The following is a 25,337-nucleotide window of genomic DNA, read 5'->3' on the forward strand; positions in this document are numbered from 1 at the left end:
CACTATATAAATAATATATCCTCTTTCCCTCCTCTCCCCTCATTAAAAAAAAAAAAAATTGTTTTTCAGAAAACAATAATGGGGTCCAGATAGTTATAATGAGGCACCAAGCAAAAGTCAGATGGAGTATTCTGGGACTTAAAAATAAGTAAACATTCCTCCATTCCCATACTTAAAAAAGAGATTTAAGATCTCACTGAAATGGATACTTTATTCATTACTCAAATCACAATTCTCTAATACTTTATAGAATGCTTCAAGATTAACTGTGGCTCTAAAATTCATAAGCTGATACTGGTCCTCAGATAAGAGGCACACAATCCTTTGTGATTTTAATCCCATATGAAAGAGAAATGTCTGCTTATTAATATACTTGCCAGATACTGAACAAATAAAAGCTTTTAAATACATTTATATAAGAGTAACAGAAAATAAAAAGTATAACTTTAATCATTTCTATGCCTGATGCCTTCTTCTTCTTCTTCTTCTTTTTTTTTAAATACATTACCACATTCCATACAGAATATTTGTAAAGATTGTTTTCTCTGTAAGGTCAGCCTTAAACAAAAACTGAGATCTCATACTTTTTACAAAGTGAACATGCCTTTTGTTTTTCATTAAGTCTATTTGTCTTTAAGAAAGAAGCATAGTGGGCAATAGGGAAGTAGCAGAGCTACTATATTGGTAAAAAAAAAAAAAAAAAAAAAAAAAAAACTACTGAGAAAAGAAGTAGAACAAAGAAAGCAGAGATTTTCTTCACTAAATACAGGGAGCAGCTGTGTAAATTAGCAGACCTCTTAAAAGCAGAAAATGCTAGATCTAGGAGGGGCTTAAGATTAAAGAAATCTCTTAGATCAGAGATTTACAAACTTTTGTAATTGATTTTAGTTATTTCATTTCATTCTTTTAAATTTATTTAGTATTTTAAAATATATATCACATGTTAATACAGTAGTACATACAATTTGTAAATGTGTGTGTAAAACCTGGTAATATAGTTGATATAGGTTTAGTACCAGGGTCAGAAAACAGCTCAACCATCTTATTGTTTGTACTTAAATTACTAACATTATAATTAATTTAAGGTTTCTTTAAAGGAATCCTGTAAAATCTACATGAATGTCTGGTGAGGATTAGTTTAGTTAAAATTAGATAATATAATCTATAAATCCATCTGACCAAAAACATAGAAAGTGCAATATATCACAAATTACCAAATGTGAACAAATAAATGAGGGCACCACTATTGACATTCTGCTCTGTGAAGTTCTCATTCTTCTCTCAGGATAGCTTATATATCATAATACGATATGTGACCATGTAACACACAAATCAAGTAAGAATATCAATCTGCATAGAGCTCAATTTCTTAAAAAAATTTTTAGATAAAAACTATATGTAGAAGTTCTAATATTTTCTTTCTCTTCCACAAATGGATTGTAAATATGTTCTTTCTTTGCAGCTGACATCTTTTTCTAGTTGAAGAGGATCAGAAAGGGTAAATAATTAGGCTAAGGCATATAGCAAGTTTATGGCAAAAGAGAAATAATTACTGTTCTTTACACATTTGTAAATTTCGAGTGCTTTAAATGAAATATCACCGAGATCTGAGAGGAGGTCAAGCATAATGAAATACTCCCTTCTTGGCTGCTACCATCACCACCACCTGCCATTTCTATAGTTCTTTAAGATTTTTTTCTCACTTTGTGTTCTATAACAATTTCTTAAAGGTAGGTACTATACATATTACTATTACCATTTTACAAATCTAAAGTTTGGAGGGATTATATAACTTGCTCATGGTAATGCAACTAGTCAGAAGTGTTGGATTAGAATCTAGATCTGACTTCAAGTTGGGCATTCTACCCATACAATTTGCTTGGCTTTTGAGAAGATCAGGTATCTTTTAGGCAAGAGAAGGGCTAATAAATGTTTTCTTAGCTATATGGCACACAGAGGAATAGCATCCATCACCTTTTCTTTTCACATCTTCAAATCCTGATAATGGTTAAAAATCACTTGGACTTTGGCCCCTTGCCTTTTAGCACTAGTCAAGTGTAATTAGCTTTAAGTGCATGGCTTCTCTCCTTTTTTTGTTTTTGCTTAATTATTTTATTTTATTGTACTCCATTCCCTTTCCAAATTGTTTCTGAATTTGTGGAAAAGAGAGAGTCATGTTTTTCTTTTTTTTCCCCCCAAGTGAGTGTGTAACTTGTAAACAAAATAAGTCAATTGGTCATAAGAAATGACAACTTAAACAATCACTGTCGTAATAAAATAATGGTAATTTACTTAAAAACCTACTTTAGATTAAATCACCAGAAATAACAAATTATGTGTGATTTTGGTACTTATTTTCTTAGTGACATCTGCCTAAAGCTAGTTAACTCAGTAGCACGTGGTCCTGCTGGCCAATTAATAAGTTTGATTTCTCTCCTAGCCAATTTAGCTTTCATTCCATTCTAGGAATATATACTGTATACCTTGCTCTGGTTAGTTGTCTCACTGATAGAAGCTATTGCTTATCATGACAATGGTTAAGAAGGTGGATGGATAAGAATAAGTTCACTAAAGTAAGATCATGAATAAGAGTTAGAAATCATTTAGCTCCTCAAACTGAGGCCTAGAGAAGTGATTTATCCAATGTCACATAAGAAGTATGTGGTAAAACTAAGATTTGAACCTGGTCTTCTGAATTCAAAACCAAATCCAATGTCCTTTTGGAAAATCAACAAACCAACACATAAAACCAAACAAACCAGAAAGTTGATATCACAAAGGAGATTGCAGATTTGCCCATGCTGTTACCTTACTCAAACTTCAGGGGCTGTAATATGCTCTAGGATCAAAGAAATTCTTCTTTGGTAGTTAAAATCCATATAACCTAGCTCCTATTTCTCTTTCTAGCATTAGTATATTTTATTAACATCTGCTCTTCTTTTCTTAATTTTTTATTCTAGTCAAAATGGTCTTATTGTTGGGTCCTAACAATTGCTTCTCCTTTTCCTGATTGTGCAGAGGCACTCTTTCCCATGCCTGGAATGTTCTTGTTTAGCATTGCAATCTGCAGAATCCATTACTTCAAGTCTCAGCTTAGGCACTGCTCTTTACATGAAGTCTTTCACTGCTTCTGCTAATACTATCTCTCCCTAATCAACCTATATTTATTTTGTATTTCTTCTCTTTAAACTTGCAGATGCATTGTCTATCTCTCCCAAAAAAATGTAAGCTCCTAGGTATCTTTATACCACCAGCATAATACCATAGCAAAGGCTTGTTCACAAGCCTAAAATGTCACATGTAAGAGATGGCATGATTTATAAATATAGTTAGTTTTATCAAAATTCAGCCTAATCTGATTTGTTTGCTTTTGTCTGGGTAATGAGACAATTTTTTTTTTTGGTTTGTTTTGTGGTTTTATAATTGTTCTCTGATAGGGTTATTATGGGAAATTGTATTAATATGAAGATTGAAATGAGATGTTATGGCATAATGGAGTTAGATCCACATGTAGTTCTAGAGGGGACGCTTAATATGTAACATGCTGAAGACATAGGGGTTAATTCAAAAGATTTTTAAAAATTTTTAAAAATTTATGCCAAAATATTTGATGCCAGGAAAATCCATTTTTCATGGCATACAGATATTTATTTTGTGATAAAACAAATTATATGAAGTTCAAAACTTCCAAAAGTTATATTTGGGGTACAATCTTTGAACTTGACATAGTTTTTAGAAAGCAGTTCTGTTTGTGCTATTAACCAGCTATCTGACTTAAATGATTTAACTTTGAGAAGTGTTATTTCAAATGATTATCAATAAAATGGCAAATAACATGGTAAGTCTTGGAAAAACAACCTAAGTAGAAAAGATTTGTGTATTATGGAATTACTGTTTCAGTCTATAGTCTTTAGGGGTCCTTATTCCTCTAATTAAAGTTACGTAGAATTTCTGATTTTATAAGCAGTCTTTTATTTGATTTTCCTTTTATAATCTCTCTATTGAAGTACGTAGGTCTCTTATTAATTTTGTTGAGTAAAATCACTCCTAGTCTACGAAGAGCTATTCTTAAACAATACTGTTTCAACCCAGCACATATACTAATAAGCTCTTAAAAATATCTATTAAATGTCTACTATTAGAGGAGATTAAGATGATGGAGCAGGAGTATACAACATAGTCTAGTTTTCCCCACAACTACTCCCTCCAAAATCTAAGAGTGTTAAAGTAGTGAGAGTGGTGAGAGGAGAGGGTAAAAGATGTAGAGGGTGTGAGTAAGTTTGAAATAAAAGGAGAAAATACATTATTTTTTTTCCAGCCTAAGGAATAGGAATAGGAACCAGAAAACAGTTGTGTTTTTCTAACTTCAGAGCTGGTTTGCACATACACAGAGGACACAGGCAGGAGCCCAAGTAAGATATGGCCTGCTTGTGTATTTCAAAGCAAGGATAGATATAGATCCAGCAAGTACTTGCCTTAACTGTGCAGGAAGAAAGAACAGGAGCTGGTTGCCAGCTCTATAGCTCTGACTCCAGTTGGGTGGTGGACCTAATGTAGACTTAGAACGTTGGGCAATGAGGCTGATCTGCAGTTTTGTTCCAGGAAAATAAAGAGCTGCCCATCTAGCAAAGCCAGCACAGTCTGGCTTGAAGCTATATGTAAAGAAAAGAACAGGAAGAGACAGGAGTAAATAGTACTATATGTCACTGATTCACTAGTCAAGTAAGGTATTCAGATAAGGCCTGAACTTCAGTGACTAAAGTATAGAGCATACACCATAGGGAAGTTTGCATTTCTGTTGCTCTGAGTCAGTAATCTTCCAAATAGTTGAAAGAGGCTGGGGCCAGTAGCAGTCTACTGGAGCTCCAATCAGAGCATAGCCTATTACTCAGACCCAAATTGGGGTTAGGAGCTTGAAAAGTACAGACCAAAGGGATAGCAATCAGATTTTTGCCTTGATTTTGAGGGCACACTGAAAGTTGGCCTGAGCCTCCCCTGAGATCCCTGAAGAATAAAAGCACTCAATATTTGGAGAAAGTAAGACCCTAAGGGAATACAAAATAGTATCATGCAAGGCCAAGATACCCCCTGTGGAAGTACAAGAGTGTGACCCTAATACAAAGTACCAATTCAGAAAATAAAAGAATAAGTAAACAGTAACAAAAAAAGATTCCCATAAAAAGTACTGTTATAGTTCCAAGGATGCTTGAGACAAAGTTCCAGAATAAGGAAATAATTCAAAACCATATACAAACAAAACCTCAAAGCAAAACATAGACTAAACTAGAATTACCACAAGAAATGAACAAAAGTTAAAAAGTAAAACCAAAAAACCACAAACCATATCACAAATGAAATAAGGGTGCTTGAAAAAAGAATTAGAAGAGTTTTAGAAGGCAGATTTGAATCAAGAGTTAACACCTTAGTGCAAGATTTATAAAATGACCTGGAAAATAGATTAAGAGGAGAGAATTTAGAAACTATCGTACTACTTGAAAATCATGATTAAAAAAAAAAAATTCTAGATACCATATTTCAAGAAATCAGGTAGGTCTAATATTATGTTAGCATCTTACAACCAGCCCAGGGCCATCAGTGAAGCCTGAACCCATGGCTAATGGCTACAAGAGCCCAACTTGTAAGAAAGCAGTCCTAAGAAGTTCCATGTGGCTTCCGAAATGGTTCTATTTGCCTAAGTCTAGTTGTAGGAGAAAAGCCCTAGGAAAAACACATCCTGAATAATCTCTACATCCAAAGTTTGTTGTGAAAGTTGAATGTGGGAGTAGGCCCTCCAGCCTGAGCCCAGCAGGAAAGGGAAAAGACCTCAGATACAGAGTAAGGTCCTGGACTCTATGGCAAGAAGGAGCAGCCAAGCAGGCCCAGCAGTAGAACAGCATCAAACTCCCTTGAAGGAGAAGCCTGGTTTTGGCCACTATCCAGCCCTGCTTATGCCATTCAGTTACAGAGACTTAATTAAATATACTTTCCCCAGTCATCCCCATTCCCCTAACACCTCCAGTTTAGACACAGAGGCAGATGAGATGATCAAACCAAGGAAAGCTCTGACTACTGAGAATACCTAAAAGATAAAGGAAGATCATGACCTCAAACTATCTAAGGTAAAAATTTAGGGGAAAAATATGCTGGCTACACAGACTGCAGGAATAACTAGAAGAAATGAAACAATATAAAAAATGGAAAAGCTAGAGAGAAAAGAATGGCAAATTATGACAGGTGGTAGAAAACCAAAAAGAACTGCTCTAAACAGAAAATGATCCACTAGAATGGGCTAAACGGAAAATGACTCATTAGACAATGAGAAATACTAAAATATAAAACAAAAGATTTAAAAATAGAAAAAAATATAAAAATGTATAAAAAATAATTGCCCAAAAATAGATCAAGGAGAGATAATATAAAGAATCATGGGACTATCTAAAACTATTAGTTAAAAAAATCTTAATACTATTTTTCAAATAATTTTAAAAGAAAACTAACAGAACTCTTAGAACATGAGATTAAAGTAAAAATAAAAAGGATCCACTGGTCATGTGCACAAATAAACCTCAAAATTAATACTCCCAGGAATGCCACAGCTAAAATTAAAAGTTCCAAGTCAAAGAAAAAAAAAATACAAGCACCTGAAAAGTAGAAGTTCAAGTACCAAGGAGCTACAATAAGTATCACACAAGACACAGCAGCTGCCATTTTTTTTTTAAGAGCTTGGAATATGACATCCTAAAAGGCAAGAGGATAAAGATTTACAATTAAAGATAAGGAGAAACTAAGTATAATCCCATTGGGGTGAAAAATGGGTTTTTAATGGAATAAAGGATATCCAAGTATTGCTGATGAAAAGGCCAGAACAGAGTAGATATTTGACATAGAAATGATGGTTAACCAAGAGAAAAATAGAAAGGGATATCTTTTTGTTTATAATTTAAAGAGAATAAATGGGGATGAATTGTTTATATATTACTACTAGGAGAAGAAATAATGTTTAGAATGCTGGTATCTTTAAAGATCATAAAGGTAAAAAGGAGCCTATATGTGGTTTTGTTTTGTTTTAATGATCTTGAAAGACAAAAAAATAGAAACAGGAGATTATATTAGGGAATAAAGGAGGAAGAAAGGAAGGAAAATCACTTTTCAAATAAGAGGTGGATAAAAAGGAAAGATTATAGCTACAGAGGAAAGAATGGGAGAAAGTGGCATCCATGAATCTAACATTTATCTGAACAGATATATTGATAACATATATTCTACACACACCCACACCTACACATTTTGGTAAAGATATTCAACTCAAAGGGAAATGGTGTGAAAGGGATGATGGGAAAGTAGAAATGGAATTTAAGAGGGTGAGCATAACAAAGGAATAAACTTTCTGAATATTTAAGAGAACTTGAAAGAAGATTAAATGAGAAGGAAGAAAGCAAAAACAGAATAAGGGACCAGAGAAGATCTTCAATAGGTACTTCCATTTATAAGCTCATAAATGGCAGAAAAACTCCCTTTCTTCTACTACCTTCTTATCGGTAAAGCGGTGAGGATGGAGAAAAAGGAGAAAAAAGTACAAGACAACACAAAATTAACAATCACAAATTGGAATATTGTTAGGATTCTTACAAGGTGCTAAGTCACTGAAATAGATAGAGACAATAATTATCTAATTTAGCATGGTTCAGTATGATTGATCTGATCCTACAAGGAGATGTTATGGGCCAGAACTTGAAACAAGGTACTGAGTGGAACTGAGGAGACAATGGTTAAATCTAATTTAGCATTGATTTAATCCTACAACAAATAATGGTTTCCTAGTGATGTAATGATTGGTGTGTAGCATATAAGGAAGAAGCTCTCAGGACCAAGGAGGACTTCCCAGAGATTCAGAGTTAAGATTCATTCCAACTTCCACCTTTGTGCTGACTGGAGACATTGGGAGAACGAAAGGCTGAATGAAGCTGGCTGGAGAGATTCGGAGGGAGCTCTTGGAACCAAGGAGAGAGATAGGCCTCTATTAAAGGTAATAGGACCCAAGAAAAGACTTTTAACTCCTGGCTGCATTTGGGATTATTGAACTGAATGGAAACTAAGGCTGCTTCCAGAAGCTCCCCAAGAGATGATTATGACTTAGAGAAAAGAACAATACAGAATATGGATATGATGAACTTAACCATAAAGAAAATCAAAAAGAACAGCAGAAAGTGGAATTTGACAGTATGTCATTTACAAGAACCACACTTCAAATGAAATATCCATACAAAGTTAAAATGAGCTAGAGCAAAATCTACTTTGTTTCAAGTGAACTAAAAATCTTCCCACTATTTCAAAGAAGACTACTGAAAATAATTCTAGATTAAAAAAATACAGAGAAATTACCCTATGTTTAAAGACACCATGAAGAGCCAATTACCATCACTACTTAATATACAGACCAACCAATGAAATTATATCTACTTAAATGAAAAATAAATCAAATTGGAAAAATGGAGAATAAAACTTAAAATAGGAGCCTTTACTATATTCTCCTTCAGATCTAGACAAATCTAGTCAAAAGATAAACATGAAAAGAGGACCCAAATGGAACTTTATGACAAATCTCTGGAGGTTATTCAATGGTAATATAAAGAAATGTACATTAAACTTACAGGGCACATTTACAAAACTTCAATATGTATTGAATAATGATCTCAAAAAATGGAGAAAAGCAGAAAAAGTAAAATTCACTGGTCATAATGCAATAAACATTATATTCAATAAAGAGCTCTTAAGACGTATAAAGGAATTGGAGACTAATAATATTGTGTGCTAAGAGATGATGAAATGGGCAGCTACACAGGAACCTTGGAAGATCTCTATGAACTGAAGTGCACTGAAGTGAGCATAACTAGGAAAACAATCTATACAATGATTAACAACCATATAGAGAAAAAAAAAACTTTGAAAGGTTTTTTTTAGAACTGTGATAAATGCAATGAAAAACCACAATTCCAAAAAAAATGAAGATGAAATATGCCACTCACCTCCTGTCAGAGAGGTGATGAACTTAAAATGCAGAAAGAAGAATTTTCAGATATGGGCAACAAGGGAATTTGTTCTAATAGACAATATAGTAATATATTGAACATTTTGTTGCTTTTTTTGGGGGAAGGCTTAATTTATTCAATGGGGATGGAATAGTGGAAGAGATATTAATAAAATAGAAATCATAAATATATTTTTAAATCATGGAAAAAACCTGCCCATATCTATTACAGTGAAAGGGTGAAGTGAAAACTGAAAAATCCATCAGTAACCTCCTGACAGAAACCCTAAAATGAAAATTCTAAAAAACATTATAACCCAAATCCAGAGCTTCCAGTAAGCAGCCAGAAAGAGTTCAAGTATTAGATCACACAAGATTTAGTTGCTACCACTATAAAAAAGTGGAAAATTTAAAAAACAGCACTCCAAAAGGCAAAAAATGGAGATTTCTAACCAAGAATAACTCATCCAAGCAAGACTGCGCATAATTCTCTAGAGGGAAAACAATGAACCTTTGATTATATATAAGACTTTTGAGCATTCTTGATGGAAAGAACAAAACAGAACTGAAACTTTGAAATACAAACACAAGTCGACACACTTCTGCTATATTCTGATGATCTTGAAGGAAAGAAAAAAGGGGGGAGAACATACTAAAAAAGAAATGGAAAGGAAAAGTAGAGAAATTTATTAAGCTTTTTTCATGGATCAGATACTGTTCTAGACACTGGTAATATAAATACAATAAATTAAAAATTCTTACTTGTAAACACCAATATATGCTTAAAAATTATATCTGATTTTGAAAATGCTTTAGGATACACTGGATCTGAAACTGATATTCCTCTGCCTATTCCTCTGCCCATCTCCTCCAACAGATTCTTTCCTCTGTTAGCCCCATTTTTACTTATTTTCAATTTCTTCTTGTCCACTGGTTCATTTCCTACTATCACAAACATGTCCATATATATCTCTCCATCCTGGAAAAACAAAAAACAAAAATGCTTGATTGATTCACTTTGTAGTTAAACTCAAAAAAAAAAAAAAAATTAGTTGTCTATTATAGATAACTTTCACTTTTTCTCCTCTCTTCTTTCCTCCTTACAATCTATTTTTGACATAATTCTAACAAAACAGACCTCTCCAAAATTATTATTATTATTATTTTTTGGCCAAATGCAATGGTCTTTTCTTTATTCTCATGCTCCTTGAACTTTCTATAGCTTTTGAAAAGCAATGATCAACCTTCTTGCTTCTTTCTGTATTTTCAGAATACCACTCTCTCCTAGTTCTACATAATCTGACTGTTCCTTCTCTGTCTCCTTTGTTGGATCCTCTTCTAGATCACATCCTCTAAAAGGAGTCCCTCTCACTCTGTTCTGGCTACCTTCTCTCTGGATACTTCTCCAGGTGATCTATTCAACTCCTATGAATTTAATTACCATTTCTATGCTTATGATTCTCAAATCTATCTTGTCCCAAGTTCTCTGCTGATAAACATTCTTGAACCTCCAACTGTCTTTGAGACATCTTCATAACTTAAACTCCATAGGTCCAAAGCTTTACTTATTTTCCCCCCTAAACTTCTCCTCCTACCTTCTCTGTTGCTATGCAGGCCAACAGCATCCTTCTAGCCTCTCAGTTTATAACCCATGAGTTATTCTGGTCATCTCACTTCCCTTTGATGTGCTGGGGGTTGGGGAGGGAGGAAGGGGTAAGGGCCCAACCATCAAATCTGTTGCCAAGGCCTGTTGATGTTACCTCTGCAATATCTTTTAAATACTTTCTCTTCTGACACTGTTACCACACTAGGGCAAGTCCTAATCAACTTATTCTTGATTATTGATGTAGTCTGTTGGTACGTCTATCTGCCTAAAGTTTCTTCTTACTCTAATATATTCTCTGCCACTGAAATTAATTTTTTCCCCCCAAAGAGCAAGTTCAATCATTATTACCCTCTATCCTTATTTAATAAACTCCATCATAAAACCTAAAATGCTTGGTTTGGCATTCAAGCCCTTTGTATCCTATCTCCCTTCAACCTTTCTAGTCTTCTTATATCTTATTCTTTGATAAGTACTTTTTAATACAGTAACAGTGTCCTGGCAAACAAGACACTCCATCTCCTGGTTTGGTTTTTTTCTGGCTGTCGCACATGCCTGGAATGTTCTTCCTTCTCAGTGCTGTTTATTGACTTCTTTGGTTTCCTTGAAGTCTTAACTAAAATCCCACAGATTATTAGAAGACTTTAGTTATCTCTTATTTATTCTATATGTGACCTGCTTTGTATATATTTTTTGCATATTGTCACTATGATTAGATAGTAAGCTCTTAAATGGTAGGGACAATCTTTTGCCTCTTTTTTGTATCCCCAGCACTTTGCATAGTATCTGGCATATAATAGGCACTTGATAAATGTTGAATGATTAATTTGATTGATTGGGCTAATTTAACTCTACTTAGGGCTGCTACCCTGTACCCCACCTCCCTATCAATGCTGAACTTAATATTAACACTTGATCTTTGCAGTTCAGAACACCCAACATCAAGAGATCCAACAGGTTCAAGGTCCCCAGTAGCTGAGAATATAGGTATATTTATTTTATGTTTATTTTGTATGTACTTATATATGTTTGTTGTCATTAAAATTCAAGCTCTTTGAGCACAGAAACAGTCTTATTCACTGTTTTTATATATTTAGCACCTAGCAGAGTGTCTGACACGTTGGAGAAATAGAATAAATGCTTCTTTGGTGATTATGGAATATGGAAGAGGTACTCATAGGGTCAGACAAGGGAAAATAGGTTCCTTTTCAAAAAATAGAAATGACTAAACTCATCAGTGATCAGAAAGCCAATGCACCTTCATCAGGAACAAGTTATGCTAGATCAAATTTACTTTTTCTTTCTTCTAAACTAGCAGCTTTCTTTTTCTACTAAACAGGTGAATGTTAAGTCTGCCTCATGGAAAGGGGTGGCTCTTTGCCAAGGCAAACCCCTTTACATGCACAAGCAGAGCAGATTGTTTCTTCTATCAAGGCCATTCTCTCACTTATTTTCAACTTCTTCCTGTCTACTGGCTGTGTTGGTACTGCTAACAAAAATGATTCTCTCTCTTATCTAAAAAACAAACAAAAAGATAACCTCAAAAAAAAAATCTTCAATTGATTGATCCATTCCCACTAGCAATAGTTTCATATTTCGCCTCCTTTTTGCAGCTAAACTTCTTGAGAAGGCCATCTCTATCTGTTGCCTCTCCTTCCTTTTTTTTTTTTTTTTTTTTTTTGTTGTTGTTGTCTTCTAACTCTTTAGAATTTGGCTTGTGATCTCATCATTCAATTGTAACTGCTTTCTCCAACTGCTACTATGATCTTTACCATCACCACCACTATTGCTAGCTAACATTTTTATAGCATTTATCGTGTGCCAGGCACTGTGCTAAAAATATTTTTTTATAAAGCTGTTTATTTTCAAAACATATGCAAAACCTTGTGTTCCAATTTTTCTTTTCCTTTCCTTCCCCTCAACCCCTCCTCCTAGATGGTAAATAAACCAATATATATTAAACATGTACAATGCTTCTATACATACTTCCACAATTATCATAATAAACAAGAAAATTCAAGATTAAAAAGGAAAAAAAAAAGAGAAAGAAAGCAAAATGCAAACACACAACAATAAAAAAGGTGAAAATACTGTTGTGATCCACATTCAGTTCCCATACTCTTCTCTCTCCAGATGCAATTGGCTCTCTCCATCAAAAGACCATTGGAGTTGGCCTTAGTCACCTCATTGTTGAAAAGAATCACATTCATCAGAATTGATCATTATATAATCTTGCTGTTGCTGTGTACAATGTTTTACTCACTTCACTTTGCATCAGTTCATGCAAGTCTCTCTAGGCCTTTCTGAAATTATCCTGCTGATCTTAGTGGATTGGGAATGAGAGCCTCAAAAAAAAAATTTATACTTAATGCTTCATTTCACTACTTACTCTAAATCCTTGCAAACTGGCTTTATTGAAACTATTCTCTCAATAGTCACCAATTATATCACTATTAAATCCAATAACTTTTTCCTCAATCTTTAGTCTACTTGAACTCTAGCAAGATATGACACTGTTGGTATTTCCCTTCCTTTCACTAACATTCCAATATCTTTTCTTTCTTTCTTTCTTTTTTTTTTTTTTGGGCTGAGGCAATTGGGGTTAAGTGACTTGCCCAGGGTCACACAGCTAGGCAGTGTTAAGTGTCTGAGGTCAAATTTGAACTCAGGTCCTTCTGATTTTAGGGCTGGTGCTCAATCCACTGCTTCACCTAGTTACTTTAACATTCCAATATCCTTTTCTATATATACTCTCCCTCTCTGACTTTAGGCAGAGCTCTTTTCTACCTCTATTTCTTCGTTTCCTTTGAAGATACTAGTTCTGACTTGTGCATTCCCAAATTGTTGGAGAACATTATTGCTCTTCTCTTTCTTTATACTTTCTTGGCAATTTCCTGAATTCCTACTGCTTCAATTACTACCTCAATGAAGATAACTCAAATCTCTCTCTCTAGTCTTGATAGCTTTATAAGTAAATTAGATAGAATTGTCATTTTTACTATATTGGGCAATGCCTTTTACTGTGTTTACCTACATCATTAGACAATTAAATGGACTGGCTCAGTGAGGTGAAAAAAATTATTAATTTTCCATATATACATGTATTGCTAATATGCTACACATTACACCTGGACAAAATAATTGAAATAACTTGGAAATCAAAACTGCCATTGCTAGCCCTGCAATTAGCCAGTAGACATCATTCATTGTGACATACCATCTAATTGTGAAGAAAAAGAATCATAAATATCACTATAAAAAAAAGGCTTATGCATTTTCCCTTAAATTTTTGTCCATTAAAAAAAAAAAAAAAAGTCTAGCTAACAACAAATTAACAAGAGCCAGACAAAAAAGTCAAAAGGAAGTTAAAAGATGGGAAGGGAAGGGTGAATTTCAGAATGCATTTGCAACTTACACTAATTTATTTAATTAAATGAATTAATTTAAATTAGATTAGATTAACAGTAGTAGACACAAAAGAAAAGCTAACAGTAGACTTAGTTTGATAGAAATTAAATCTAACAGTAAACTCATTCTACTCTTCTTAATGCTTTATAATTTACTAATTAATAGAATATTTGGCTCATACTTACTAAAAAAAAGGTATCAAATAACTGCATCATGAAATGACTTTTTTTTTTTTTTTTTTTTTTACTAAAGCTTTTTATTTACAAAACATATCAATGGGTAAATTTCTCAACATTGACCCCAGCAAAACATTTTGTTCCAAATTTTCCCCTTCTTCCCCTCACCCCAAATTACACTCTTATTAACAATAAGACATACTGTGAAGGAAAATAGGCTACGTGTGAAATATTTTTGAAATTCATCTTTTTCTCACAACTATCAAAACATTCACTCACACTAACCTCTCACCTGGAAAAAAAATTAAGAAAAAGTACAATAAGGATTGGGGGTGCAGGGAAAGAAGGGTTTAAACTACACTAATTACAATGATTAACAGTAGTGATTAACAATGATTCAAGACAACCACCTAAGAGCTGGCCAAAAAAAAGATGCCTTCAATACATGGCTAAAATAAAAAATTAAACTCTTGATTCATTGCAGTGAGATAAAAAATATCTCCCAAAACAAACTCTCATATATACATATAAATACAAAACTCCAGCTTTTTTTTCTTGTTTGATTTAATACAATTTTTATATTTGTTCTGCATCAACTACAAGAAGTTTCTCCAGTAGTCTCTCACTGTGAACCATTACACAATATTAGACATTCCATATAGGCATACGATTACTATTTAGTCCTATGATAGCTAGTCAATGGGCCAAAGATGATTTCATTCCATAAATTTACCAGACAAGTCTATTGCCAAATCTGAAATTTTCTCTACTGAAGAATATTGTCATATTTTTCTGTAGAGCAATTATATGTCCCTTTCTTTTCTAAAGGATTCTGGAACTGATTCTCTTGATTGTCTGTCTATTTGTACAAAACAAAGTACCAGCTGATCAAGATGATGTGTAATTTTTTTTCTTTTTCACGTATGCAAGTGCCATGTAAAATAAATTAAAGAATACCAAAACATATATGTAATAAAACTATTGAAGGTAGATTTTAAAAGCATCTATGTAAACATAATTCATAATAGTCTTTTTTCCTTTTCTTAATCACAAAGCTGTGATCATAAGTCAAGGACTTCGGCTGCCAAACCTCCGCAGCATAATATATGGTGTCCTGTTGGTTAAATGGTATATGTAGGGGCCTACAATGCTGAGAGAAAAATGTATATTGTTATGGATTCTTGGATGAAACAAGCTACTGCATAAGCAAATTCTGAAAAATCCCTGAGTTGAATATAGTCAAATATAAACCATGCCAGGCAATGATATGAAAAATACAAAGAAATCCCATTGAAGTACATAGTGAGTTGTCCATTCTATAATTAAACTAGCAACAAAGTATTCAGACATTGGTTCACAAGTTGTTACAGATGGTACATGGATTCATAATTTCTACCTGATCATTCTGAATTCACATTTCCATAACCTCCTCCATAGTCCTCCAGTTAGATCGAAAACATTCTTCCTTATCAAATATATCATTCCTGTCACACATCTGAACTCAGTAACAATAATAAGCGCCAGACTCCCCTTTTCCCCAACTCTGTTGTCAGCTCAGAGGCTGCAGCCTCTGAGGGAGCCAGTGGAGGGCCCAGAGGTTGAGAGGGAGTGCCGCCTGCATCTCCAGCCTATCTCTCAGGGAGTTCAGGGAGGCCTGAGTTCCCTGCACTGCCACTTTGGGGCTGGAGCCGGAACTGGTGCAGCAGATTCTCGGCCCTCTAAGTTCCCAAACCCGCCCCTGCCTGGAGGCTGTGGGCTCAGCTCCTGCAGCAGCTCCAGCACCTCCTTCCTCTTCTGTTTATCTGCCAGCCACCAGGAGAACTTATCTGGATTCCCACTTCGTCACTTTGCACATTAAATAAAGCGGCTGCTCAGACCCCGGACAACAAGGTGAGACCCCGACATTGAACTTTTTAAGGTGGCAAACTTAAAGGGAAGAAATGGCAAAAAAAAACTCTGGTAAAGAGAATGTAGCTGAGAAAAGTGCTGTCCATTATCACATTCTTTCTTGTTCAGCAAACAATGCCCTTTTTAGCAGAGTATTTAATTTGGATTGCTGACATTCATTTGGTACCAGCCTGCTTGATTTCATATGTTACACAGTTGGAGACTGTACAGATTCTATTCTGTTTTACTATCAGGCATCTATCTGCTGGTAGGATAATGTGGCAACATGTTCAATTTGGCTAATTAACTTTAAGACTCATGCAAATAAAATGTACACAGCCTAGCTTCTAAAATGGGTCTACGATGAAAATCTTGAAGTGATTTTGGCCAACACATATATAACTTTAACCCGTATTACACTCTTGGTGAAAATCATACCCTCCCCCCTCCAATGAATAGCATTTTCTACGGACTTTATTTAGAAGCCGAAACTGAAGGCCTCGGTTTTCAGGGAGGACAGAGTTCATTCCAAGGCTGAAATTGTTGAAAGAACATGCCTTCACTCAGTGTGATTAGTCTGACTTGTCTAGCTATTCCCAAATTTGAAATTATATATTCCATCTCTACACCTCTACATAGGGGGTCTCTCTCTCTCCTTCCCTCCTTCCCCCATCCCCTCCTCCTCTTCCACCTGGGATACTCTTTCCTCTTAGGGGAGCTAAAGCTGAGAAGCTGAAGCTTCTTAGCCTCTAGCTTGTTTTCAAGCTCAGCTCAAGTACCACTTACAGCCTACACAAGTATAAGGCCTTACCAGGCCTCTAGCACTTTTTTTTTTTTTTTTTTTTTTTTTTTTTACTGTTTCCTTCATAATCATTGCTACAATCATAATCAAGCTTTGAATGAAATGAACAGTTGATTTAGAATGGTGAAAAATTACATCTTTATTGTCCTAAAGGGAATTTTAATTTGCCTTACCAATTTAGCGTAATTAGCCAACCTTTTAACAGACAATTTTTTCCTGTTTGGTTTGCTGGTAAATTTAATTATAGACAATTTCATGTTTCTTCTTTAAGAATATTCTGGCCAAACAGGTGTTTTTCTTATTATGACTTTAGTCTCAAGATTATAAACTTCAGGACAGAAGAGTAAGGTGACAAGTTTCATCTCAGGGGCTTGCCCAGCTCTTAATACAGAAATGTACTGGCATTTTCTAAACATTAAATAAGATATGGTAATTTTGGAGTATAACCTGACTTCCAGTACTAAGGGGTCATCCTTAATATGTAAATATATGAAGCTCAAGTAAAACTGCAAAAAATTTCAGGTAGAAGAATATCATTGCCCAAGCTGGAATGTGACTAGGCTGGTGGTTTACCTAGATATCTGCCCGATAACAAAATTCATCACATTTTGAATTGCAAAGCCCACACATCTTTTAAAAACAGCCTACAGGCTTCTAAGAGTCCTACAGAAATTGGTGAAACAATGCTGACACCAGTACATTTTGCTACACTGCCTACACCCAGAGATGACGCAATGTAATGAAGGAATACTTTGCTGAAGGGAAGCAGCTTTTATGGCTAATAGAGGGAGAAAATACAAACTTTACAGGTGGAGACAGAAAAGTAAATGCTATGTTATCCCCAGGGACAAGCTAGTTCTCTGTAAAACATATTTTACAGATACAGCACATACATCTGACATACATTTAAATGTTAAAAAAATAATAAATATATTCAGCTGAGTTGAAAAAGATCCTAGAGGGAGCAGAAAATTTTCTATGAGATCAGAGTGACTTATCAAGGTAAGAAGAATCATTTTTCTGTACATAAATTCTGGAAGTAGAGTGGAAGAGTGAATTGAGAACTGTCCTAAGAGTCTAGGAGATCTGGGGTCAAGTTCTACTTTTTAACAAAGACAAGTAATTTAAACTTCCAATACCCTAGAAACTCTTTAAGAATCCAAGTTACAGCTTCCTTACTAAGAGTTTCCTGTACTAATGAAATCATAGTTTTAGTTTTTGCCCAGAGGCACCTCCTTTCTTCCCCAAGTTTTGGATTTAAAAAATTAGCTAAGTGACAATATGCACAGTATATAATATTAAGGATACACAGTATGTATAATAAGAAAAATGAATAATAGCATTTATTTAGCAAAATGCTTTATATTTTCTCATTTTATCCTCTCAACAATTCTGGGAGGTAAGTGACCCATTTTACAGTTGATGAAGCTAAGATAGAGGTCAAGTGACTTGTCCAAGGTCACACAGCTAATAACTTGATGAAGTGGAATTTAAAGATAGTCCTGACTCAAACTCCAGTTTTATATCCACTGCAACATAGTTGTCTCTGATATGAACAGAGCTCAACAAAAGAGGAAATAACACAACATAGATAAAAGTCTCTGCCACCAAAGAGTTAACTAACAGTCTAGTAGGGAGAGGTTACTCCAGCTATAATGCACAATATTACATGATAAGTAGATTAGGGAATTATGAAATAAGGTGATAAATGAGATCTAAGGGAGAACGTGCAAATAACTAGGGTGCAGAAAAAAAAAAGTAGCAGAGAAGAGGGTCAGAAACTTTTAAGTAGAGATGGAATTCAGTTTGACTTTAACCGTTAAGCAGGAATTCAGGACAGCATTCTAACCACAGAAAAAAAGCTTGAACAAAGGCATTGGAGGTGTTATGAGACTCCAGTGCATCGCTTGTTCTCTGTGTAATAGGGCAGGACCTTCAATGCCTCCTGACCAACTTTGAGTCAGCCAGTTAACTTGGAGTTCTAGTTGTTTTCCAAGGTACTTATGTTAGATTTAGGGATTCAATTAGAAAGGTATAAAGGTATAGACAAATCCTACCAAGGAACTTTAGATATTTTAATGACTACTCACAGACAGAAAATGGGTGGAGGGTGGGGAGAGGATGATTCTTTCTAAAGTCTATAGTTCTGTGGTAAGAACCAAAACCTCATCCTGGATCTTTATGTTTACAAAGAATTTTCTCAGTCCTAGACTTTTGTGCTGCACTGACTTTACTGGCTACAGTCTCATGAATATTCTCTCCCCTATGTGGGTTTTCCTGACGCTACTTTCTCTAGGTTCTCTTACCAACTTGACTTCTCAGTTTGTTTTGCTGCACTTCATCCGTATCACATCTTAAATGTGGTTTTCACCTAGGATCTATCCTAAACCTGCTTCCCTTTTCTCACTATTATCTCTTGAAGATCTTATCCACCCCCCCAAGAATCTAATTAGTTGACTCAGATTTACATGTCCTGCGCAGGTTTCTTCCTAAGCGTCAGTGCTTTATCACTAACTAGCTGCTATATATTTCAAACTGAATGGCTTACAGAATCTTAAACTCAACATGCCCAAAACAGAACCCATTATCCTTTCCCCTAAATCAACCTCTCTTCCAAAATTCTCTCTTTCTAAGGCACTATCCTTCTTCCACTTTCTCAGATATCATAACCTTAAAATTACTCTTGACTTTTCCATTGTAGTCCACATACCCAATCATTTGCCAAATCTCATTGTTTCTATTTCTTCTAAATCTCTCGCATCTGATTTCCTTTCTTTTTACTCACAAATTTCAGAATCACATCACCTAAACATTTTCCTCCTAATTGGGTCTCCTGCTTCAAATCTCCATGCAATACATAATGTCTTCCACACAAGTATTCAAGTGATTTTCTTCAGTATAGATTTGTTCACTTAATTACTTTACTTAATCAACTCCAGTGGTTACCTTTAAGAAAAAAACAAAAAACAAAAAAACAAAAAAAACTTGCTTTCCCTTAACAGTTTTTTACAGTCTGGTTTACAGGTTTCAACCTGCTTTTCTAACATTTTATTTATTCTTCTTTCTGCACTCCAGGTAACAGCCAAATTGATTTTCTTGGTGTTCCTAATTCAGAACACTCCCTGTCTCTGTGCCTCTGAACTCACTTCTCACCTCTGCCTCATGGAATTCATCTTTTCCTTTGGCTCAAGTATTGTCTTATATATATATATATATATATATATATATATATATATATATATATATATATATATATATATATATATATATATATATATATGTATGTATTCTTTTCTGATTCCAGAAACTGCTAATATCCTTTTGCACGATCTTATCTTGACCTTATTCTCTTCATATTTAGTCTCTATATACTCATCTATGAACTTGTTTACTTTGGTAAAATGTTAGCTCTTTGAGAGTGGGAATTGCTTAATTACTTGCACAGGCAGAACCTGGTACATGATAAGTGCTTAATAAATTCTTGATTAGGGAGAGCTAGGTGGTGCAGTGGATAGAGCACCAGCCCTGAATTCAGGAGGACCCGATTTCAGACACTTAACACTTCCTAGCTGTGTGACCCTGGGCAAGTCACTTAAGCCCGATAGCCTCGGGGAAATAAATAAATAGATGATGCTTGATTGAGGGGCTGCATGGTTTGACAAAGCAGTGAAGAAAAAAGTTAGAATGACATGAGGGATCTCTTAAGTAGTCACTGATCTTAGCTTAATTATACTTTTACAAATTCATTTTCATTGCCACTAAGGTGGCTGAAGGCCACTTCTCTCACGCCTGGCCTACAGAAATTAGCCTCTTGGCTCATCTCGGTTTCCAGTCTTTACCCTTTTAAATCTTCCTTGATTCTAGATTAATTTTCCTAAAGCAAATTTCTGATCATGCCAATCCTATTGGTCAAAACTCAGAAACTTCAATGGTTCTCTGTAGTCTAGAGGGAATAAAGTTCAAAATACTTACCCAGCATTTAAGGCCCTCCACAATTCAGCATCACTCCTAGGGTGCTTACTGTTTCGCACTGTCCCCTACCCCAAAGCCCCTTGAAAGCCCAAATCAAGCCTTAATCTTTTAAGTCTCTCCCAGCACGTAAAGAGGTGCTCAATATCAGTGCAATTGGATTTTCTCCTGCATATGAGAAGATACTGCTCAGTTTACTTTTACTCAAGGACGAAATCTTAGGTTCGTGGGAGAGTGTGGGAAAAAACTACTTTCAGTGCTTCTCCCCCAGTGTTAGCAGATGCAGGGGCTGAGAGTCCTCTCCGGACTTCAGCGTCGTCTTCGGAGATCTGAACCGGCAGACGGGAAGACCGCTAGTCGCCCCGCCCCGTCCCCCCTAACAGCGCGTCACCCAACCTTCCCGGGCAGGGCGGGCGTGGGGTAAACAAGGGTCATTTAGAGACGGTCCAGGCTCCACCCCACGGTTTTAAGTCCTCCAGCGCGGCCTCTCGGCCCCGCCTCTAGACTCCGAGGCAGCGGCGGAGAGGGTGGGGAGCGGTGCCAGACGACAGCCTACCCAGAACGGGGTGCTCGGAGAGGCGGGGCCGACTCTCCCTGGGCAGCTTCGGAGGCAAGCGGGGAGTTGGGAGCGGCGACCCGCCCTCCCACCACCGGAAGACAGGAGCCGCCCATCCAACTGGGCTGGCGCACAGCAACTCCTCCGCCCGTCTCCTCTTCCTATCTATGGTCCGCCGCGTTCAGCCCAGACCTTCGCTTCGCTTCCCTCCACCCACTTTCTCCCACTAGCCTCCGGGATAGACCGTCCCTTACCTCGGCGTTCCAATCCTGCTTAGGTCTGGGTGCCCCCCTTGGGGGAGGGGAACTACGGCTGCGGAACTCTCTGGGCTTCCAACCCGGAAGGCAGTCAAACGACTTCCGGTTGAGATAGGTTTTACGGCCTCACGCTCTAGTTAGTCCATCCAGGTAAGGGGGAAAAGACTCCTGAAGCAGCGCTACCCAAGTGTGTGGATACTTGCCCCACACGAGGCAGAGGGTGAAAAGTTTGAATTGGCACGTCTAAAGCAGAACGTCAGGTCATCTAAGAGTTCCTTTCTTGGGCCCGCTTATCACCTACCGATCAATTTTCCGACTTACCAGCCGTTGCCCGGGAAACGGGAAGGTTGGGCGAAGGGAAAGCGTAACCATGAGACCGGAAGCTGGAAGAATAGTTTCCTTCATCCCAGCCCTTTTTTTTCCATCATTAAAAATGGCTGCCCCAGCCTCAACGCCAAAGTTGGGTAGAGTTCCGCTTCACTTTTATCAGAACACTACCTCTATGATCCGAGAAAGAAAGGCAGCGGCACCTAGTGGACAGGAGGGCGAGCATTGTAAATCGGGTACAGAGGGAGCGTAAGGACATTAATGCACCGTTGTTATTGGAGGGCCGCTGCCAGTTGTTTCCTCTGGATCACCCAGACTTCCAGCCCGCATTCCCACCCCCCTAGTGGGTTGGTGACGTCTGTACGCCGGAGGGCGGGGCTAGCAGCAGGGGCGGCCGGAGCGGTGTGTAGGGGGGGGACTGGGCGGGGCGAACTGTGGAGGGGGGGCGATGGTTGGGTAGCGCCGCTTCTATAGAGGAGGAGGAGGAAGGAGGATGGCGGAGTCCGGACTCTTGACGGTAACCAGGGAGCGCCCAGGCGGGGGGCGGCAGGTGGGGAATAGGACGTCACCCCCGCCAGGAGATGGTGGGGGGCACATAGTCCCCATATCCCGGAGTCCGAGCTGGGGCGTAGGATCATAACTTAAGGGTAGGGGCGAGGCCCGGAGCCTAGGGGACAGCAAGAGTGAGCTCTGAGGGGCCCGGAGGAGGCGCCGCCGCCGTTTTCCTGGGCGTCCGGGCCGGGGGAGATAGGGTGCGGGCCGGGCCGCTGTGCGGCGGGGCGGAAAGCCGTTCCCGGCTGCGAGGGTTGAGTCTGACAGCAGCCGGGGCCGGGCCTAGGGAGTCTGCCCGGGACAGTTCCTGGGAGCTGGGGAGCGAGGGAAGCTTGCCGCCGCCGCCGCCGAGGGGGCACGACCGGCGGCCAGGGGCAGTCCCTTTGGGGCTGAGGAGGTGGGCAGGTGAGGAGCTCTCCTCTCTCTCAAAAGCGAGGCTCTTTTTTTCGAAACACACACACAGACACACACACCACACACACACACACACAGACACACTACACACACACACACACACACACACACACACACACACACACACACACACACACACACACACACACACACACACACACACACACACACACACTCCCCCCATCCCCACCCCTCGAAGACAGCCTTCCCCTGAAAGCTCGACACTGTAAATTTTGGGTGTGTTTTTCTTGTGAAGGGAGTTGTAGGCATCCAAGGCTGCCTCCTTTGGTTATACCTCCTGGTGCCCAACCCTTGATAGTTTATAAAAAATGTTATTATTATTAGCTGTGAGTGGGAGCCAAGAACAGGGGTGCTCTGAACTACAAGAAAGAAAAAAAAAGAGTAATTGAATAGTAGCGGTGGAGACTTCTCAGACGAATATGTATATTCCTATATACATATGTGATGTATATAGGAATATATATATATTATCACTAAATTCATTGTCTTGTATTTCTTTTGCTTTTGCCTTCCTCTGCTCTAGTATGCTTGCTCAGGTGGGTAAATAATGACCTCAATGCAAAATCTTTAATTGACATGTATTAGAAATGAACTTAGTTGTTTGAATGCCTATATTTAAAAACAGTTGGGATTAAGTCTCTTGGGTTTTTGTGTATGTATGTGTATACACCCAGGAGAAAGATTTTTTTTTTTAAGTTATCAGACCTTGAAATATGAGTTTTGAATTTTCTGTTGTTGCTTTTGTGTGAAAAGTTGATGTTTAATGTGGGTAAATGAGATTGTCCTGTTTTAGAACCTAACTAAACCTCTGCTTCTGGAGATGCTGAAGAGAAATGAGGTTAGACATGTGTTTTGTATAGTGGTATCTATTACAGCATAATGATTACAAGACTAGACTATATGTATATATTTGACCTTACACCCCAGTAATTTTTTTGTACTCCTTCAGAAAAAGTAAGAAACTCACAATAAGTCTTTGAATTGATACCAAAGTTTCATTTTTTTTTATCTTTTGGAAACCCATAATTTGTGACTAAAATACAACAGCAACATAGAAAAAAATTTTTTTTAACATAGTTTTAAAGAGATTGACCTCAGAAAAGAATGAGAAAAATATGGTTATCTTAACTACATATGATTGAATACATAAAGTCTTATTTTGTGCTGGACAATGATTTATATGGTAGACTTAATGTAATTTTGCAATTTGAATTAATAAGGCAATATTTCTTGATGACAGGAATTGTTAAAGATAGAGAATAGATATATAAATTTCTTTTTATGCCACATAATTAGAAGTCATATGAAATCTATTTCTTACAAATTTGAGCATCAGGTACTCTTAAGTTTTTAAAAATGGAGTTATGTATATGTGGAGTCAGTCCAGATTATGGTTAGCTTTCATTGCTCTAATTACATTGGTTACATGCTATCTAATCTACTAAATATTCTGAACCACAAAACTAAATATCTTTTAATGGATTGATTATGACAACAATAATGCTTTCTTATAGAGCTAAATGAAAAAATTGCCAGCCTAATTTTCAAAAACGTTTATTCATTTTTTAAAAGGAGGGTCTAACCTTATCTATACAGAATCCAGGTTTTCTTTTTTTGGCTAGTATAGTTTAAACAGTGACATAATGGAAGTTTTAGTAATATGAGTCTCTTATTTCTCTTTTGGTTAATGGCTCACAAAATGTTTTGTAGTTTGCAATTGAATTTCTCTATAGTTTTTATCATTGCATTAAAGTTTCAACAAGGAGCTGAGTTTCTGTAAATGTAGCAAATAAAATGATCATGTAACTGCCCAGAAGTAATGCCACAGTATTTATTTACATATTTTATGCTACGAAAAGGCAACACTGGTTATAAATTATCTTTGATATACTTTTGGAATTTTGTTTTAAAAAATTACTGTTTCTTCAGTGCCCTGGGTAGGAACAGATGACTTGTTTTTTTCCATTTTCAGAAACAGAAATCAGTCTGATGTAGAATAACCCCAAAGATAGTTGCTTTTGAATAGCTGCTGTTACATTTTTCTCTTGCCTTACTGATACGTAAATGGAGGAGATTGAATGAAGTTGAGTTGCTTTGTTTTCTAGACAATTAAATCTTGGTAATTGGATCTGCTTTTTTAATATGCTGGATTATTTTTTTAAAAAGTGATAATTCTCTAAGATGACTGCTATATCTTAACATTAAAAACAACAACAACAACAACAACAAAAAAAACTATGTCTATTGAGATACTTTTCCCATAAGATGTTTTTTCCTTTTACGTAATTATAACTCTAGAATCATTTTTCTGATTAATCAGAATATACTTTGTGTATA

The 25,337-nt window shown here is 36.6% G+C and overlaps 2 protein-coding genes across 8 annotated transcripts in view; one reads left to right on the forward strand and one right to left on the reverse strand.

The window, feature by feature from the left end:
- The window catches only part of BBIP1 (BBSome interacting protein 1), a 30,265-nt gene extending 7,956 nt beyond the window's left edge, over positions 1-22,309 (reverse strand). The window contains exons 1-3 of one of the 5 annotated variants that reach the window (XM_074295591.1): positions 21,684-21,793; positions 9,791-10,007; positions 4,476-4,652 (exon numbers count right to left, since the gene is read on the reverse strand). The gene's annotated coding sequence lies outside the window, so the exon portion shown is untranslated. Of the gene's footprint in view, positions 1-4,475; positions 4,653-9,790; positions 10,008-20,876; positions 21,558-21,683; positions 21,819-22,007 lie in introns of those variants that run through there. The other 4 variants (XM_074295592.1, XM_074295588.1, XM_074295587.1 and 1 more) reach the window with 4 other exon arrangements.
- SHOC2 (SHOC2 leucine rich repeat scaffold protein) overlaps positions 21,712-25,337 on the forward strand; it is a 158,835-nt gene continuing 155,209 nt past the window's right edge. Inside the window, exon 1 of one of the 3 annotated variants that reach the window (XM_074295577.1) lies at positions 21,712-21,836. The gene's annotated coding sequence lies outside the window, so the exon portion shown is untranslated. Of the gene's footprint in view, positions 21,837-22,417; positions 22,531-25,337 lie in introns of those variants that run through there. The other 2 variants (XM_074295576.1, XM_074295575.1) reach the window with 2 other exon arrangements.

This window comes from Sminthopsis crassicaudata, chromosome 2 (genome assembly GCF_048593235.1).
Source record: "Sminthopsis crassicaudata isolate SCR6 chromosome 2, ASM4859323v1, whole genome shotgun sequence".
Taxonomy (NCBI): Eukaryota; Metazoa; Chordata; class Mammalia; order Dasyuromorphia; family Dasyuridae; genus Sminthopsis; species Sminthopsis crassicaudata.